This window comes from Ischnura elegans (assembly GCF_921293095.1).
Source record: "Ischnura elegans chromosome 13 unlocalized genomic scaffold, ioIscEleg1.1 SUPER_13_unloc_4, whole genome shotgun sequence".
Classification (NCBI taxonomy): Eukaryota; Metazoa; Arthropoda; class Insecta; order Odonata; family Coenagrionidae; genus Ischnura; species Ischnura elegans.
Genome location: NW_025791660.1, coordinates 8,350,501 through 8,360,025, shown reverse-complemented (window position 1 = coordinate 8,360,025; position 9,525 = coordinate 8,350,501).

Sequence of the window (9,525 nt, the reverse complement as noted above, 5' to 3'; positions counted from 1 at the left end):
AATGAACGGAAAAATTCACCGTGTAACCACCCCAAAATGTACAAATGCATGAACGCGTGAACGGAAAATAGAACCTGTTCTAATTTCGTTCATGCATTCGCACAAGTTGATAACAGAGCCACCTGGTGGGAAACAACACATTTAGTTGTTATCTGCAGGGCTATTCCACGGCCGTCTTGGCTATTCAGTAACTCTTTACGCGTATTTGTTCGTTTATACTGTATCGTAAGTGCTTGAATCCTACCACAAACTCACCATTTGCATCTACACTAATATTCGTATAGATTATCCCTGTATGTATGCCGGACATACCAAGTTTAGTATTATGCCGGAACATAACAATCGATGAGGTTGTCACAGAGTTTTCAACACGACATTTGTGAAATACAGCGGCTATCATACGACTTATAGAACACATTTAAACATAATTAATATCATACGAATTAACGACGATTCTACCTTTTATACGTACGAGGTGGGAATGCGCTGGCCCACCACAAAAATACGACTCACATTACGCAAGTTCATAAATCGACAAGACCTCTAAACCAACATCTTTTCCACCAACAGCAAATATCTTCTTAACTTTATAACCGTCCCGGACAAAAGTAGAACAAAGTATTAAAATTATCTATTCTCATACATAATCTACACTCAGTGAAACAGATGACAGAAAAATGTCTAGTAAACACGGCTTAAAAACAAGATGCGTCTACAAATTTTCAGCCTAAGTATTAACTTTGATAACGGTTTGAAATAAATAGAGTACTATTGAGATATAGCATTAAGCTAGCGATAACGATAAGTATTAAATATAAATAAATATTACTGGCACGAAATTAAACAACTTCGGCAACTACAATGAAAACCACTGTTTACACGGCAGCGCAAATATATTACCAGTATGTGAAATTTCCTGGTCCTACAGGAAACAACGAAAAGGGAATTATTTTCTGGTAGGTATCGTCTGCTTCCTACCTAATGATACTGTTTTCACATTTAAATTTTGCGCACTGTAAAGGGAATAAACAAAAACTAAATGCCTCGCGTTACAAGAAAATGTGTGAAAACTTGTGCGAACGCATGTACCGTGTAACCGCTCATTCATGCTCCTCGTTCACGCAAACGTCCATGAATTCAGACATGCAAACAGACACGCATTCATACATTAACCCGTACGGGTTAATGCACCGTGTAACCAGGCCTTAAGGGACGATATTGTAATGATTTACATCTAAAAATATATGTTACTCTGTTAGCTACATTCTAAGTGTTCATTTGTGGTGAAATTCGATAGAATATCTGATTTAACTTCTATGAAAAAAAGCCCTCGTAATGTAATGAAATATGATTCTCTCAGTTCATTGTCGTGAGCCAAAATTACAGTGGCTATTTTTAATAACCTCTTGCCAACCTTTGAATACAAAGGTATTTTAAACGAATTTCGCTATAAGTACTGATTAATGCATATCCTAAAAATTCGAAAATTTAATGTACCAATAGGGAATGTTTTACGTAGACATTCGTTCCGTGTCTTCTCCTACTGAAATATGTACGTGGAAGATGATAACCTCATGCTTCTCGGAAAAGCTCATTTGGCTATGATGTAGTGCCGTTTTGCTGAAAACCCTAAAAATAACCGTAGAACTTTGTTTAAAATTTCTACAGGCATTGCAAAATGAAAGGAATACATTGATGAACTGACATTTAATGCAACAGTAACAATTTTTAAAAATCAAAATTGCACTGGCAACAATTCACTAGCCGCAAAAGTATGCCGGAATGGGCTGCCTTCGGGGAAAAGAGTCGAGGATAATATTTGCCCAAATTCCAAAGAAAGGGTCCGGGAACCCGCTAGGAAAGGTCATTAAGGGGAGGAAGTGACTACCTGCATAGTCCCAAGCCAAGAAAAAACTCTGTAGGGGGCGAAAAAGAATTTCACAAACCCTTAGTTGAGCCAAAAGCAACTTCCCTTGAAGGAGCTCGGCACAAAAAGGTTAAACTCTGCATTGCTTTTTAAATAGGTAGGAGTTGTTGCTTTACTGTTCTTGTTCAAAGGTTTGTGTACACCATACTTTTACCTGTATGGTGGGATGAATGCAACCCCTAAATAGCATATATCAACTTTAACTAGCCTAGGAAATTTTTCTAGGCTTGCTAAAATCCTGAGATTCAACGTAAAATATATGTATTATTGACCAAAAAAGAAAATTATATTTATGTTCCTCTCTCAGTGAAGTGGTAATTTTTATAAATCATTTCTTAAAATCTTGTAAAAGGGATCGCACTTGCCCTGTGCATGGAGCACGTGCACCCCATGGCTGATGTGTCATATATTTCCACATGAAGTGGCACATGGGGTAAGTGTGATTTGCCCAGAAATTCAGCATTACATTGCTTTTTAAGGTACCAAATTATGTTAAACCATTCTTGAGAAATTGGCTTTTATCTAAGGTAATGGAAGTAGTTTTTTTGCATCTTCTTGTTAATTAGGTATTACACTAAGGAATTTAGTCATTGATCGATGGTGACAGTATTCCAATTTCATAAATTAATTTACAAGCATATTACTAATAGCTAATGTGTATAGAAGCCGAATAAATAGTAGGAAAAATAGCATAGAATTTGTGTATGACAAAGTATCTGAATGCAAACTAGGTTGATAGAAACAAAAAATTCATCCTATAATGTAGCTTGCATTATCAGTATAAAGAAACAAAATGAAGAAAAACTCATGGTCTTCCAACAACTGAGCCTTCAATTTGATTAATTTTTAACTCAGGTTTTAACCCGAGAAAGATAGGGAAAATGTTAACTTATCCTCCACAGCCAACCAAAGGATTAGGCAATATTTTTACAGCATCTTCCCTTGGTATTTCGCTTGAATTCTTAATCTGTGGATAGGTGATACTTATTTCAGTCCCACAACATGTTCTCAGAAAGCAAACCACGGGATCATCTGATTCATTGTTCTCCAGAATTCTCCCTATATAGTGAGTAACTGACTTCTTACCACTGAATATAGCCAGAAACCAATCTCCACTACTATCCTGTATTTTATGGAGGGCACCTACTATCCCAAACGTTTTTTTCTCTGAACACTAGGGATGTGGAACGAGAATTCGAGGGAAAATACTGTTGGCTCGTGTTCCATTACAATGTGTGGAATATGTTGTACGACCACCACGTGCTTCGAGAATGGAAATACCATCTTCCGTGAGGGTGGTCACATTTACCCCACCTCACCTTACTAGTTATTGTCCAATAAATTAACCCATGAAAGTACACTGGAATAAATGTACACATTAATGTAATTTACTTGTGAAAATTGTGACCCTAAATCTCTATTTTAAGTAAAAGCTTGTAATGTTAAAAGAAGGGAGTTAAGATACTTATCATGACCTTGATATTCCAGGGGTTATATGAATTTGCTGTGAATGGCATGATTTGAAGGCATTCTCATGACCCCAATGATGCTGTAATAAAGCCATAATAGTATGTACTGAGTTTCACTAAGAATCTTCTTGCCCAATTTGGTTTCTAGCGGCCATGTAGTTTTTGTGTGATTTATTTACAGACACATTTCAATTTTTATTGAATGACATAGATACCATTTCTAAAATACTGTTTCATGAATATTAGCAGCAGTCCTTAGTTGTTGATTTTGAAGTAGGTGAGTTGTTATATCAGTGTAACTCTGTTTGCAGAGTGTTGCAGGAGATGGGGCAGTTAATGACAATTTTAAGTTTTCTCCTGATACAAAGGACTACGTTCAAGATGCGGTTGTAGGCACTGCACAGGTAGCATACTCAGTCCAGCCTGCTGAAATATTCATTCCTGTGCCAGACATCCAACTGCCCACAGCCAATATGTTGGTAAGTTTTATTCTCATATACAGTAAAACCTGTATTGTGAGATTCATTATTTTAGCTTTTTTTATATTAATGCATCGTGTGTATGATGAAAATAGGTTTGCCTAGCATATGTATATGCATTTCTATGGGAGTCTTCTTTAACATTTGGATCACAAGTTGTATGTTATAAGGTAAATTGCTTATCAGTTTACTCATAATTCAATCTTAGTTGCGCAACACGGCTAATGGGATGAATTAAATGTTGCACGTCCCATGTAGTACGTCTATAGTGAATTCTCTCAATTCTACTTACAAGCCAGTAGTCTTGGCTGTTACACAGCTATTTGTTTAAGCAATATCCCTTCATAAAGTCAGTAAGGGACCTTGCCTTAGGTGTTTCATGGGATGCAGTTTGATTATTACTTTCCAAATTAGTATTTTAAAATAATATATTACCTTCACGATTGTTTATGTTTTACATAATTTCAATAAATAACAGCTGTTATCATTTTTTTGAAATTTCATTGGCTCTTAAGGCAAGTATATTCTGCTTTATTTGCCGTGAAACATAAGTGTAGTGACGGGTCCAACAATGCACTTCACTTCTTCCGAGCCTCTGTGACCGGCTGCCTGGCGTGGAATTTGACAAACTGGCTCGCTAGCATGTCACGACCAGTCAAGATGTGCTTCTTGACTTGCATCAGCAGTTTGGTCTTAATAATGGCACTGTATAGACGTGTTACGCCAGAGAAAATTATTGCAATATTGAATGATATTCCTGCATTTGATGCCATGAATTGCGATGAATGGACATCTAGCTTTGTTTGGAAATAGCTGTTCGTCAATGGTTATGTGTGGTCCAGGCTATGGTTAGGGCATTGTAGCACTTCAGTTACGAAGGAAAAACATCTTAGCTTCTACACACTATTGAGTATTTGTATCGGCTACGTACAGTATTAGCAATGCGTTCCTCATGGTGTTTTAGACGAACCTGGATCAGCACTGGCTATCGGACAGAAGAAATTTATGCGTATTCTTGAGGTTGTGCGCCGATGTGGAAGGGGTGCTGGCCAGGCTTCAAAGCGACGACACCTTCTCATTCAGGATCCTACCTGAGAAGGATATGGCCATTCTGTGGAACCACTGCCTGGGCCACACTTAGCCTTTGACCAACAGCTGTTTCCAAACAAAGCTAGATACCCATTCACGCAGTTCATGGCATCAAAGCCTGATAAATATGGGCAAAAATACTGGCTTGTAGCGGATAAGGATAGTAATTATTTGATTGACGGATTCCATTGCCTTGGCAAGGACGACTCTCGTCAAGCTGGGAATCTCTTTGCAGGTCATGCTGTATTGAAACTTATGCAGCCCTACTTGACCAAAGGCAGAAATATCACTAATGGTCAATTTCACATCACTTGGCTTGGTTTTGCTTGAAAGAAGGGTACAAACCTTTTGGGTTCCATAAAGAAGAGAAAGAAAGATATCTCTGCTGGAATAAAAGCCTCTCAGGAGGAGTTGTATTCCAATAAGTTTCATAAAAACGGTTACGTTACACTTACCATTTATCAGGACAAACCAACAAAATGGGTTCTTGTTATAAGCTCTCTTCGCCCTCATATTGTCATTAGTGAAAACTCTAAGAAATCGCCCAAAACTGAACCAGAATGAACTAGAAACTGTCAAGTAAATATAAAATGCAATGAAAACGGAAATTTTGGTTTTTACAAGAAGGGTAAAAAGTCATTATGTATGGCAAAAACAGTGCAAAAGTGCAAAAAATGTAAAAATTATCTGCAATTTAGATAAATCTTTTTTGAAGTCGGTAAAAAATATTCGATTTTCTTTGTTTTTTACAAAGTGTTTGTTTTTTTCTTTTACACAAATTTTGTAGTTAAATAATTGTAATTGATTTTATTTTTTTCAAATTTTCATCTTTAAAATCAAATTTCCACATTCTAAGACAAAAACCAGATGCACAAAAAGATGCTGCAGTCCAAGAGAACAGAACTTTTTGCTTTTTTTTCTTCTGTGGAAATCTCTTAAAATAACATTATTTTTTTTAATATTAAGGAACCGAAAACAAGTATTACAATAAAGATGATGCTTAAACAATAGCGACTAAGAAAAAAAATGTCTACAACACAACACGGTTATAAGAACATGGGTGTCAAAATGACACCCTCCTGGCACTCTTGGGGTATGCCAATTACCCGGCATTCTAGTGATAATGCGAGTGCTCTCTACATTTCTCTTAGAAAATTTGTGAAATTTAGTGAGAATTAGTGGAATTTCAGTGGAGAAATTTAGTGAGCACCCACATGCAATGGCTGCATAAAATAGTAAATTCAACACTTAAAAAAGAGCGCTTGTACTGACGGTGATTAGAAAGTGAGTTTATGATGAAATAGATGATAGATAAGTTGATAACACTTTTTTAGTCTACAATATTAGGAGAATTAAAAGACTTTCATGTTTGGTCGAAGAAATAGTGAAACAAGTCCAATGTCCAACGAGTTGCTGCAGTCCAAGAGAACAGAATTTTTTGCTTTTTTTTCTTCTGTGGAAAGCTCTTAAAAAACATTATTTTTTTGAAAATATTAAGGAACCGAAAACAAGTATTGCAATGAAGATGACGCTTAAACAAAAGCGACTAAGAAAAAAAATATCTACAACACAACATGGTTATAAGAACATTGGTGTCAAAATGACACCCTCCTGGCATTCTTGGGGTATGCCAATTTCCCGGCATTCTCACTCACTCACTCATTAGGTTCTGACTCTATGGTGAAAACCTTAAAACATGAGTAAGCTGTGAATTTGGTCCTAACCTGGAAATAGCCATGAATATCATCATAAAACGTTAAAAATCTCTCCAAATTTGTTGTAGAACTACGATTTATAGATGAAAAGAAAAATGGATATTTCAATCATGTTTCAAGGGCAATTCACGTTCAGACACTGTCCACGCATTTATCTACGCATGAGTATTGGCAGAGCAGCTATTGGTCTGTGTGCCATGACGACACATTAGCCTTTGATTGGAAGAACCGGTAACCAGTACAGTGATCATTAACCCTGGCAGAAAATCAGACACTTGTACACTTCCCTGCCACACTTCTACTTCCATTTTTCTGCTCACAACCAGGCCCTGCATTTTCCTAACGATAGATGACGTCATGAGAGATAGCACATTTATTGCTGTGTTTGCACTCATGGCATCTGTTGCGTTCATTAAATTTGTAGTCAATGTACGGCTGATGATTGTTATGTGAGCAATATTTTCACCCAAAATGGCATATATACAAGCCGTGAACTTGACGACATTCAGACCGTGAAAACTGGAAAAAAGCGTGAACTTAGTATTTAGTTAGTGGGAACCATGCTAATTAAAAAGCATGGCGTTACAATTGCTGTTAGCATCCATGCATTTTGTTCGGCAGAAAGACAGTATCGTAGATGATTAAAGTGACAGAAATGGGACATGCGGAGTGATAGAAGAAGGAATGCGTGCAAGGAGGTTGTAAATACCACAGACTCCCGATTATCCGGCTGCGGAAATATAAAGAATCAGCAATATAGATAGTGTTTTGGAAGTCTGTGCAACAATGTACTCGAATTTTGTTAGTTTTTGATAGTGTTTTTGTTTTCTTTTATACAATTTTGTAATTAAATAGTCGTAATTAATTTTATTGTTTTCAAAATTTTCATGTTTAAAATCAAATTTCCACTCACAAAGGCGAAAACCAGATGCAAAAACAGATGCCGCGGTCCAAGAGAACAGAATGTTTTGCATAATATTTTTTAAATCATTGAAAATGTCTTAAAAATGTTTTTGAAAATATTAACGAACCGAAAACAAATATTACAATACAGATGACGCAATAACACTGGAGAGTAAGAAAAAAATTATCTGCAACATAACAAGGTTTTAAGAACATGGATGTCAAAATGACACCCTCCCGGCATTCTAGTGTTAAAAAACCTGAACACATAAAAATCATCATGAGATTTTATTAGAAAAAAAACATTCCTTGAAAAAACGAAGTAATCAGTTTTTTAGGGACGGACGGACCCAGGATTTTTATTGGATTCAAATCGGATCCTTGATTTTCAGAGCCGGATATTTCGGATTGCATATTTTCAGATCCAAATGCATTTTCAAATTACTATCGCTGAGATTCCCCCGATGATTGCTAAACCTCTTCCTATGTGCCAGTCATATTTTGCCTATTTTATTTTCCACGACTGAAATTCTCCTACGTAACCTCTGCGAGACCTTTCAAACAAAACGGTTCCTGTTGTAGGAGAACAATCAAATGCGACGGCGAATTCGAAGATATTATCGTGAATAGAATCTATATCCACCCTTACGGGCACTGAAGCTATTATTCAAAATTTCGGATCCAGATCCGATGTCATCCGCGTCTTTGGATCCGATGAAGGGCAGTATCCGCGGATATTTGGATCCCAGGTATCTGATCCGACCATCCCTAGTTTTAAGTTTAAATACTATACTCGAAAGAGATAAATTCATAGATACAGCAGTTCAGAACGCGTACTGAGTACGCTTAACGGTGGCAAATTGAACCAAGAGGTGGCCCACTGGGTAAATATGGCAGTAACGAGAGGTTAACACTAGAAGGACGGCAGGGGTCATTTGACCCATTTTCAGAATTCAAATTTATTTTTCTCCTACTAAAATTTTTTTTAAATTTTGAAACTTTTTGACTTTGTTCATTTTGGTCTATATTTTGATAAATTAGTGAAAATTCAACAATAGTGTTTTGTTTTAAATTTTTATGACGTGTTATACCTAGAAGGACGGCTAGGGGTCATTTGACCCACAACTGGTTTACGCGCTATTTACTTGCCCGTGGGCACTTAAGTGCCATGTATATCACATAATCAGCAAGAGGCTAGTGTGGTAGATGATATGCTTCATTTTGAATCTGGAAGTACCCGGTTCAATGCCAGTTTCGTTCCAAAGGCTCCTATCTGTATCCGAAAACCTAGCTACTTGTTGCGCACAATCTTTAGTTATTTTTTGGGCAGCAAAGGGAAATAAAACCGTTTCAATCCTTGATTCGCGTAAATTCATGTAACTATGATATTTTAATTTTCTTTTATTTATTGTTCAATGATCATTGTATTACCCACACCGGAAAATCGTCACGTATCCCAAGAATTGTTTTCCGTCGTCCAAGATTCAGAGCTCTTAGAGACATTATTTTCAATATCAACTCATCAGGTTTACGAATAACTTTAAATGATCTACAATCGGGAACAAAACTACTCGTAGGCAGCCTTGTTTTACCGAATTCCTAGGAGTACTGTACAACGACATGTCTCTGGAACCCTGGGGAAATGAGACACATCTCAACGCCCAAGTAAGGGTGATGGGTTTTGACTTCCTATTTCTCTGCTGCTGAGGAAAAGGAATTTATCAATGCAATAAACGTTATGGAAAAAATTGCTTTGGACGTCATTAGCAAAAATATTGAACAAATCGCGTTCACCTAATATATTGGCGAAAATCGTTGAGAAAAGAGAGGGAAAAGGAGTATAGATCATCAACTGCTTGTAAGAGCATTTCTTTCGGTAAGGAAGTGGCTGAGTGATATTTTTAAAATTTGTGCAAAACAGATTATTGTGTTGCAGTGACTTT